The sequence below is a fragment of the Coloeus monedula genome (assembly GCF_965178545.1).
Source record: "Coloeus monedula genome assembly, contig: HAP1_SCAFFOLD_572, whole genome shotgun sequence".
Lineage (NCBI taxonomy): Eukaryota > Metazoa > Chordata > Aves > Passeriformes > Corvidae > Coloeus > Coloeus monedula.
In genome coordinates, this window is record NW_028120392.1 from 45,875 (window position 1) to 53,997 (window position 8,123).

The window sequence follows — 8,123 nt, forward strand, 5'->3', positions numbered from 1 at the left end:
CTGAAACTCAGCCGGGGCTGGGAAGGGGCTGGGAAGTGACTGCGGGAGAATCACTCCCAGCCCCTGGCACAGGAAGCCTCTGGCTGCAGGACACGGCAGCTGCAGCTCCTGGAGGGATCTCCTAAAGCTGCAGCATCCCCGTGCCTACGGATTCTGTGAGTACAACTCAGAGCATCTCGAGTGCAGGGGAGGTGAAATGCTCATGAGCCTCTGACGGGCTGAGGGTCTCTGATCACTCCCAGAATATTTCCAATACAAGGATTTTGATAGAAATGAGGAAATTTCCTGAGACTTTGTTTTCAGTTTCCTACCACTGGAGAATGGTGGGGAGGGAGGATAAATATTAAAGGTATTATGAATTTTGTCAGGTCCCTGGGACATCCAAACTGTTCCTTTTAAGTGATCAGCAGGTGCACAGGAGATCCCTCCTGTGCTTTCAGCCACTCCTGTGCCCATGGACAGCACCAGCATCACCTTGGCTGGACCCATCAGGCTCAGTCTGAGCTGTCCTTTCTCCAAGCTGCAAACAGAACCTGTCCCAGCCAGTGTCCTGCACACAGGCAGGTTTCTGTAGGGCCAAGGAGAGTGCACAGAGATTTGGGGTCTGTGAGTGCTGGCAGGGAGAGATCAGGCACAGGGAAACAGCTCCAGGAGGAAAATCCCCAGGAAGCAGAGATGAGATCAGGGAAGGAGAGAAAACAAAGCCAGCAATGTGTCAGGGAGAGTTTAGAGATCCCCACAGGATCCCCTCCAGTGCAGCCCCTCCCTCTGAAGAAGCCCCCTCCCTCCTGTGCCCCCCAGCCAAGCCTCTGCCCTCAGGGCCGGGGGTCCAAGGCGTGAAGCCCCTCCTGGGCTGGCAGAGCTGCAGCAGAGCCGTGGGGCAGCTCTGCAGCCCCGGGCCCAGTTCCCTCTGCAGAGCACAGGGCTGGGAGCAGCTGCCCGGCCCTGGGGGCTCTGGGAGGGGGCACAGCTGGCTCAGGGTGACGCTGGCCCCAGTGCCCGGCTGTGGGCAGGGCTGTCAGTGCAGCCAGGGCAGCAGCTCAATCTCCCTTCGTCCAGTGCCAGCTCTGGGACTCTTGGCTCTCTCCCCGAGGTTTCCTTCTAAGCTGGGAGTTTCCTCCAGGATGCAAACGTGTCCTGGAGCATCTTTGTGTTATCTGAAAGGCCCAGATAGAGGAGAAAAGCAGAGATGCTACAAGTGTGAAAATGCTGTCGGGTTGGTGAAATGAGCCAGGGGTGTCCTCGGCTACGAATGTGGTGCTGAGACCTTGAGAGAGGGACAGACATTTGGGGGTCTGTGGTGGATCCATCTGCTCCCAGCAGCACCTGGTGATCTTTAAGGGAAACATGGGAGGGTGAACATTCTGCATTTGAGAAAAGTGAAAGCCCAGAGAAGCTCTGAACAGGTCAGAATGACAGAGAACCTCCTCTGAGTGTCCACTCATCATCTTGCCTCGCAAAAGTTGCTCTGTTCTCCCTGAGAGCAGCAGAAATGCTGAGGATTTCTGATATCCAAGAATACCAGGAGAGATATGGGGGGAGCTTAAAAACAAAAACCTCAGAACTCTTAAGCACAAAAGGGTGTCTGTGTATGTTCCAGGGGAGGGTGTACAGGAAATGGCTTTGATTGTGCTTACAGATCTCCTCTAACTCGTCACTGTCTTTTTCTCTGTGGCAGAACCCAATGCCCGGACACAGCCAATGTCCAACAGCAGCTCCATCAGCCCCTTCCTCCTGCTGGCATTGGCAGACACGCAGCAGCTGCAGCTCCTGCACTTCTGCCTCTTCCTGGGCATCTCCCTGGCTGCCCTCCTGGGCAACGGCCTCATCATCAGCGCCGGAGCCTGCGGCCAGCACCTGCACAGCCCCATGTTCTTCTTCCTGCTCAACCTGGCCCTCACCGACCTGGGCTCCATCTGCACCACTGTCCCCAAGGCCATGCACAATTCCCTCTGGGGCACCAGACACATCTCCTACTCAGCATGTGCTGCTCAGGTGTTTCTGTTTGTCTTCTTCATGGGAGTAGAGGTTTCCTCCTCACCATCATGTGCTACGACCACTACGTGTCCATCTGCAAAGCCCTGCACTACGGGACCCTCCTGGGCAGCAGAGCTTGTGCCCACATGGCAGCAGCTGCCTGAGCCAGTGCCTTTCTCTACGCTCTCATGCACATGGCCAATACATTTTCCCTGCCCCTGTGCCAGGGCAATGCCCTGGGCCAGTTCTGCTGTGAAATCCCACACATCCTCAAGCTCTCCTGCTCCAAATCCCACCTCAGGGAACTTGGCCTCATCGCTGTCAGTGTCTATTTGCTCTTTGGCTGTTTTGTGTTCATTGTTTTCTCCTATGTGCAGATCTTCAGGGCCGTGCTGAGGATCCCCTCTGAGCAGGGCTGGCACAAAGCCTTTTCCACGTGCCTCCCTCACCTGGCTGTGCTCTCCCTGTTCCTCAGCACTTCAGCATTTGCTCACCTGAAGCCCCCCTCCATCTCGTCCCCATCCCTGGATGTGGCCCTGTCAGTTCTGTACTCGGTGGTGCCTCCAGCCCTGAACCCCCTCATCTACAGCCTGAGGAACCAGGAGCTCAGGGATGCCCTGAGGAAAATGATGACTGGATCTTTTCAGCAGCAATGGAGTGCCGGTTTTGTTCTCCACAGCTGCAGTGTAACTCAGTGCAGGCCCAGCCTGTCTGCTCAAGTTTTTCATAGTGGCTGTGTGTGTGCAGGGTTTCCTTTTTCATTTTGTGATAGTGTTGTGCTCAAGGAAACTTTATTTATCCCATCATCATCCCATTACTGGGATCATTCATCCTATTTAGAATTCACTGCTTGCACCTCAAATTTTACCCAGAGACAATGGAAATGAGGAATCACCTCCTCTCTGCACTGTAGCAAAATAAAGGATCCTGCAGTAACTTGTTGGTCAAAAATGCTTCCTTTGAAACCTCATCTGAATCTGGCAGGGCAGTGCCTGTGTGCAGAGGGGGAGAGAAGCTGAGTCCCAGCACAGCAGCAGGGCCAGGGAGCAGCAGCCCTCGGTGCTTTCAGAGCTGCTCTGTTTATCCTTCCATGCTGTCCTTCTGTCCTTGTGGGAGTCCTCAGCTCTGGCTGCTGCGCTGCTCTCCTGCTCTGTGGTGCTCCTGTGAGCACAGGAGGGGTTGACAGATTTGTGTTATTTAAAAGTAGACAGCAGTGGCTGGAATTGCTGGGCTGATGAGTGAAGTTTTTCAGAATTTTATGGCCCTGGCATGTGAGTCACAGGTGGATCACAGCGAGTCCTGGAGCTGCCAACCTGAACATGAATAACAGAATGGTCAAAGCTGCAGCTTAAACGTGACCTAAAATAAATCCCCAGAGTGGCCAGCCCAGAGATCGTGGTCCGTGCACTGGAACAACCACATTACAACAGGGACTGCAGACCCACCAAAACCCCACCCAAACCCAGCTCAGAGGGGCCATGGTGGCCCCGTGGCAACCACTGGGCACCAAAGCAGTGAAGCCGTGGAGAGCGAGAGGCTCAGTGGCTGACATTTCTGTGGGACGGGGCTGTTGTGTCAGGGGTGGGGGCTTTAGATCCCAGGGGAATCATTGCCCAGGGAGTTTTTGTTCAGGTCTGTAGTGCATTGATGCTGCCTGGACTCCAGGCACCCACCAAAGCTGCTCTCTCACTCCTGTCCACAGCTGGAGAGAGAAAATATAACAAAGGGTTCGTGGGTTGAGATAAGGACCAGGAGAGATCCCTTATCCAACACTGTCCCGGACAAAACAGGCTCAACTCACAGATATCAAGTGAATTTATTAAAAACAAAATCAGAGCAGGATAATGAGAAGTGAAAGAAGAGCTTTCAAAACACCTTCCCCCTCCCCTCCATCCTTCCCACCGATGGCGCAGGAGACAGGGAATGGGGATTGTGGTCAGTTCATCTCCTGTGGCTTCTCCCGCTGCTCAGGGAGAGGAGTTGTTCCCCTGTGAGACCGTGGGGTCCCTTCCCACGGGAGACAGTTCTCCGTGAGCGTCTCTGACGTGGGTCCAATCTGTCAGCAGCAGCCCCCCCAAAACTGCTGTGGCGTGGGTCACTCTTCCATGGGGTCAGTTCTTCAAGGCCAGGCTGCTCCAGCCTGGGAGCAGGGCCCCTCTGCACCGGCTCTGCCCCTGGATCCCAGCCTCCTGCAGGCATCCGCCCGCTCCGGCGTGGGCACCTCCCCCAGGGCTGCGGGTGGATCTCTGCATCCCCCGGGGATCCCCAGGGGCTGCGGGTGGATCTCTGCATCCCCCGGGGATCCTCAGGGGCTGCGGGTGGATCTCTGCATCCCCCGGGGATCCTCAGGGGCTGCGGGTGGATCTCTGCATCCCCCGGGGATCCTCAGGGGCTGCGGGTGGATCTCTGCATCCCCCGGGGATCCCCAGGGCTGCGGGTGGATCTCTGCATCCCCCATGGATCCCCAGGGGCCGCGGGTGGATCTCTGCATCTCCCGGGGATCCCCAGGGGCTGTGGGTGGATCTCTGCATCCCCTGTGGATCCCCAGGGCTGCGGGTGGATCTCTGCATCCCCCGGGGATCTCCAGGGGCTGCGGGTGGATCTCTGCATCCCCCATGGATCCCCAGGGGCCACGGGTGGATCTCTGCATCCCCCGGGGATCCCCAGGGGCTGCAGGTGGATCTCTGCATCCCCCGTGGATCCCCAGGGGCTGCGGGTGGATCTCTGCATCCCCCATGGATCCCCAGGGCTGCAGGGGCACAGCTGCTCCACCATGGTCTCACCACAGCCTGCAGAGGAATCTCGGCTCTGGCTCCTCGAGCACCTCCTCCCCCTCCTTCTCCACTGCCCTTGGTGTCTCCCTGTTGTTTCCCTCACACGTTCTCCCCCCTCCTCTTCTCTGACTACAAAAACACTGTGTCCCACTTTGTTTTCATTTCCTTCTGAAATCTGCTATCACAGAGGCATTACCAGCCTCTCTCAGTGGCCCAGCCTTGGCCAGTGCCATGTCCATCTTTGGAGCCATCGGGGATCGGCTCTGCCAGACATGGTGGAAGCTTCCAGCAGCTTCTCACAGAAGCCACCTCTGTGGCCCCCCCGCTACCAAAACCCAGGCCGTGCCAAACCAACACACACAGGAAGGAAAGCACGGAGCCCCAGCGCTCCAGGGCAGGTGAGAAGCAGCTCTGGCCATGCCAAGGTCAGCCGGAGCTGCCAGGCGGCCCCAGGAGCCCAAGGCAGCCAGAGCTGTTCCACGTTCCCTTGGCTCCGTGGGCCCTGCAGGGTCACAAAGGCCCCTCGGTTCTTTGGGCCCAGCAGTGCCACAGTAGCCCCTTGGTTCCATGGAACGCCACAGGGTCACAATGGTCCCCTTGGTGCCACCAGCCCTGCAGGGTCACAACGGCCCCTGGGTTCCACGAGGCCACGCAGGGTCACAGTGGTCTCCAGAGGAAGGGCAGCACCGAGCCCCAGGGTTTCAGGGGCAGATGAGACACGGCCACCAGAGGCCAAGGCCGGCCACATCTGTCTGTCCTGCCAGGTTTGTCTGGGAGCAGCCCTTGGATATTGGGAATTTGGGAGGTGGAATCCCAGTTTTGGCCATGGGCACCTTGTCGAGTAACGCAGTTCTGTGCTCGCTGCACGAGCTCTGGCGTGCCCTCGGTCAGAGAGACTCCAGCTGCGTTACTTCTGTGCGTCGCAGAAGCGACTTTGGCATCAGGAAAAGTGCTGCTGGCTGAGCTCGCTGGCTCCTTTGCAGAGGAGACACGGCAGGAGCTGATGATATCGGCTCACGTTAGTTCGGAGATAAAGGAAGAGAGAGAGGGTTCTGGTCTGGCTTCCAACAGGTTTATTGTCAGAAGTTTAGCAACCAGAACATGGCAATGATCTTAATCCGGGATCCCGCCAAGAGGCTTTTCCCTCAGTTTTAGAGGGGGTTTGAAAACCGCGGGGAAAGGGGAAAACAACCAATGAGTTACAAGCCCGGGGGGAGGATACAATTCAACAAGAACCACTGGGAGATACAACAAAGAACCAGTGAACAACCGAGTAAGAGGGAATTCTCCCGAACAGGGAAAGGCAGTTTGGAGCCGGGCGCAGCCCCGGGGGGATGCGGCTTAAGCTTCTGAGCCGCCCATCGACCCACCCTGCAAGTCTGTGTCCCGGGGAAATTCGATCCACGGCAGGGTCCGGGGCTGATCGGCATCTCGCTGCCCAGCCCAGCAGTGGGCTGGCTCATAGCAACAGCTGAGAAGGATGGGTTTTTCCACATGAAAGAAAAGCACAAAGTCCAGGTGTTTTGGAAGAAGATGAGAGGTGGCCACCATGGGCGAGGGCAGCCAGACCTGTTTCTCATGGCAGCTTTTGTCTGGGAGCAATCCTTGGATAGAATTTGGGAGGTAGAATCTCAGTTTTGGCCATGGGTGCCTGGAGGAGAAGGACGGTTCTTTTCCTTAGGAAGGAAAGCACAGAGCCCCAGGAGCCCCAGGGCTCCTGAGCCAGCCCCTGCTGCCCCGGGAGGGAATTTGGGGAGGGGGCAGAGGGGGTGCGCAGCCCCCGCCGGGGGATGACCCTGGCCCAGCGCCCTTCGTTCAGCACCGAGCTGGGCCTGGGGCCGCAGGAGGAAGAGGCCGATGGGAAGCAGATCCTGCAGGGGGGACAGGGCTTGGGCTCGGGGCAAGGTCCTGCCCTGCACACCTGGCTCAGGTGTGAGCCTGCCCCGGGAAGGGAGCGGGACATTGCCATCCCCATGGATCAGGGCTGGGAGCAGCGCTGGGAGCACGGACATGGAAATACTGGGAGCCACTGGGACCGCACTGAGGGCTACTGGGAGCTACTGGGAGCAACTGGGAATGATGGCTGTGTGCTGGAGGCAACTGGGATATACAAGGAATGAATGAGATCATGCTGGGGGCAACTGGAACCATGCTGGGGCAACTGGAGTGACTGGGAATAAGCATGCTGGGAGAAACTGGGAGCAACTGGGAGTGACTGTGTCTGTGCTGGGGGCCACTGAGGTCATACTTGCAGTGACTGGGACTGTACTAGGGGCAAGTGGGAGCAACTGGAACTATGCTGGAGGTAACTAGGATCACACTGAGGGTGATTTGGATCATACTGGAAGTGACAAGGAGCATGCTGGGGGCAATTTGGACCACGTTGGGGGCAACTGGGATATACCGGGAGCAACTGGGCCATCACTGAGGGTGACTGGGAGTGGCTGTGGGCAACCGGAATCATGCTGGAAGCAACTGAGAGGAAGTGGCAGTGACGAGGAGCATGCTGGGGGCAACTGGGATATGCTGAGAGAGACTGGGAGTCACTGGGATCATGCTGGGAGTGACTGGGAGCGTGGCAATGGCCTGGGCTGGCTGATGTGGGGCCTCAGGGTGCGCAGGGAGCACTGTGACACTGCGGGGCCCCTGGAGCTGTTCTAAACGACCCAGATCCGATATGGAAATGAGTTCTTAAAATGTACTGAGAACTCAACAAAAATGGCAAAGCAAAAGGAGCAGCGCTGGGAGCGTGGCTGGGTGCCAGAGGCTCGCCCACAGAATGCCCATCCTGCCTTTTCTACCCCTGCGATTGCAAACAGCTCTCTGGTCCGAGGGGCACTGGGGACTCCTCCTGGAAGCTCCCAGAATCTTTCCATCTCTGGTTTAAGGCGCTTTATATCCCAGCTGGGATCTCAAGACAGCCCCAATCAGGTACCTGAGGTGATTTTTCTCATTTGATGAGGAGGAGGACGAGGAGAAGGACAAGGACGAGGACGAGGTGGAGGGGAACAAGGAGGAAGATGAAGAGGATGAGGAGGATGAGGAAGAGGAGGGGGAGCAGGACGAGGACAAAGAGTATGAGGGTGAGGAGGAGGAGGCTGACGGGGGGGAGGAGGGGAGGAGGACAAGGAGGGGCAGGAGGGGGAGGAGGAGGAGGAGAGGACGACGACGATGATGACAAAGACGAGGACAAGTAGACGGACAAGGAGGAGGAGGAGGAGGAGAAGGAAGAGGAAGAGGAGGAGGAGGAGGAGCAGGAGGAGAAGGAGGAGAAGAGAAGGACGACGACGAATACGACGAGGACGAAGACAAGGACGAGGACAAGTAGGAGGAGAAGGAGGAGGAGGAGGAGGAGGAGAACGAGAAAAGGAA

General features: G+C 57.4%; 1 pseudogene across 1 annotated transcript; it reads left to right on the top strand.

The window, feature by feature from the left end:
• Positions 1-1,701: 1,701 nt before the first annotated feature.
• On the top strand, positions 1,702-2,634 carry LOC309585841 (olfactory receptor 14J1-like; annotated as a pseudogene). The gene has a single exon. The product of its transcript is annotated as an olfactory receptor 14J1-like (transcript).
• The last annotated feature ends 5,489 nt before the right edge of the window (positions 2,635-8,123 follow it).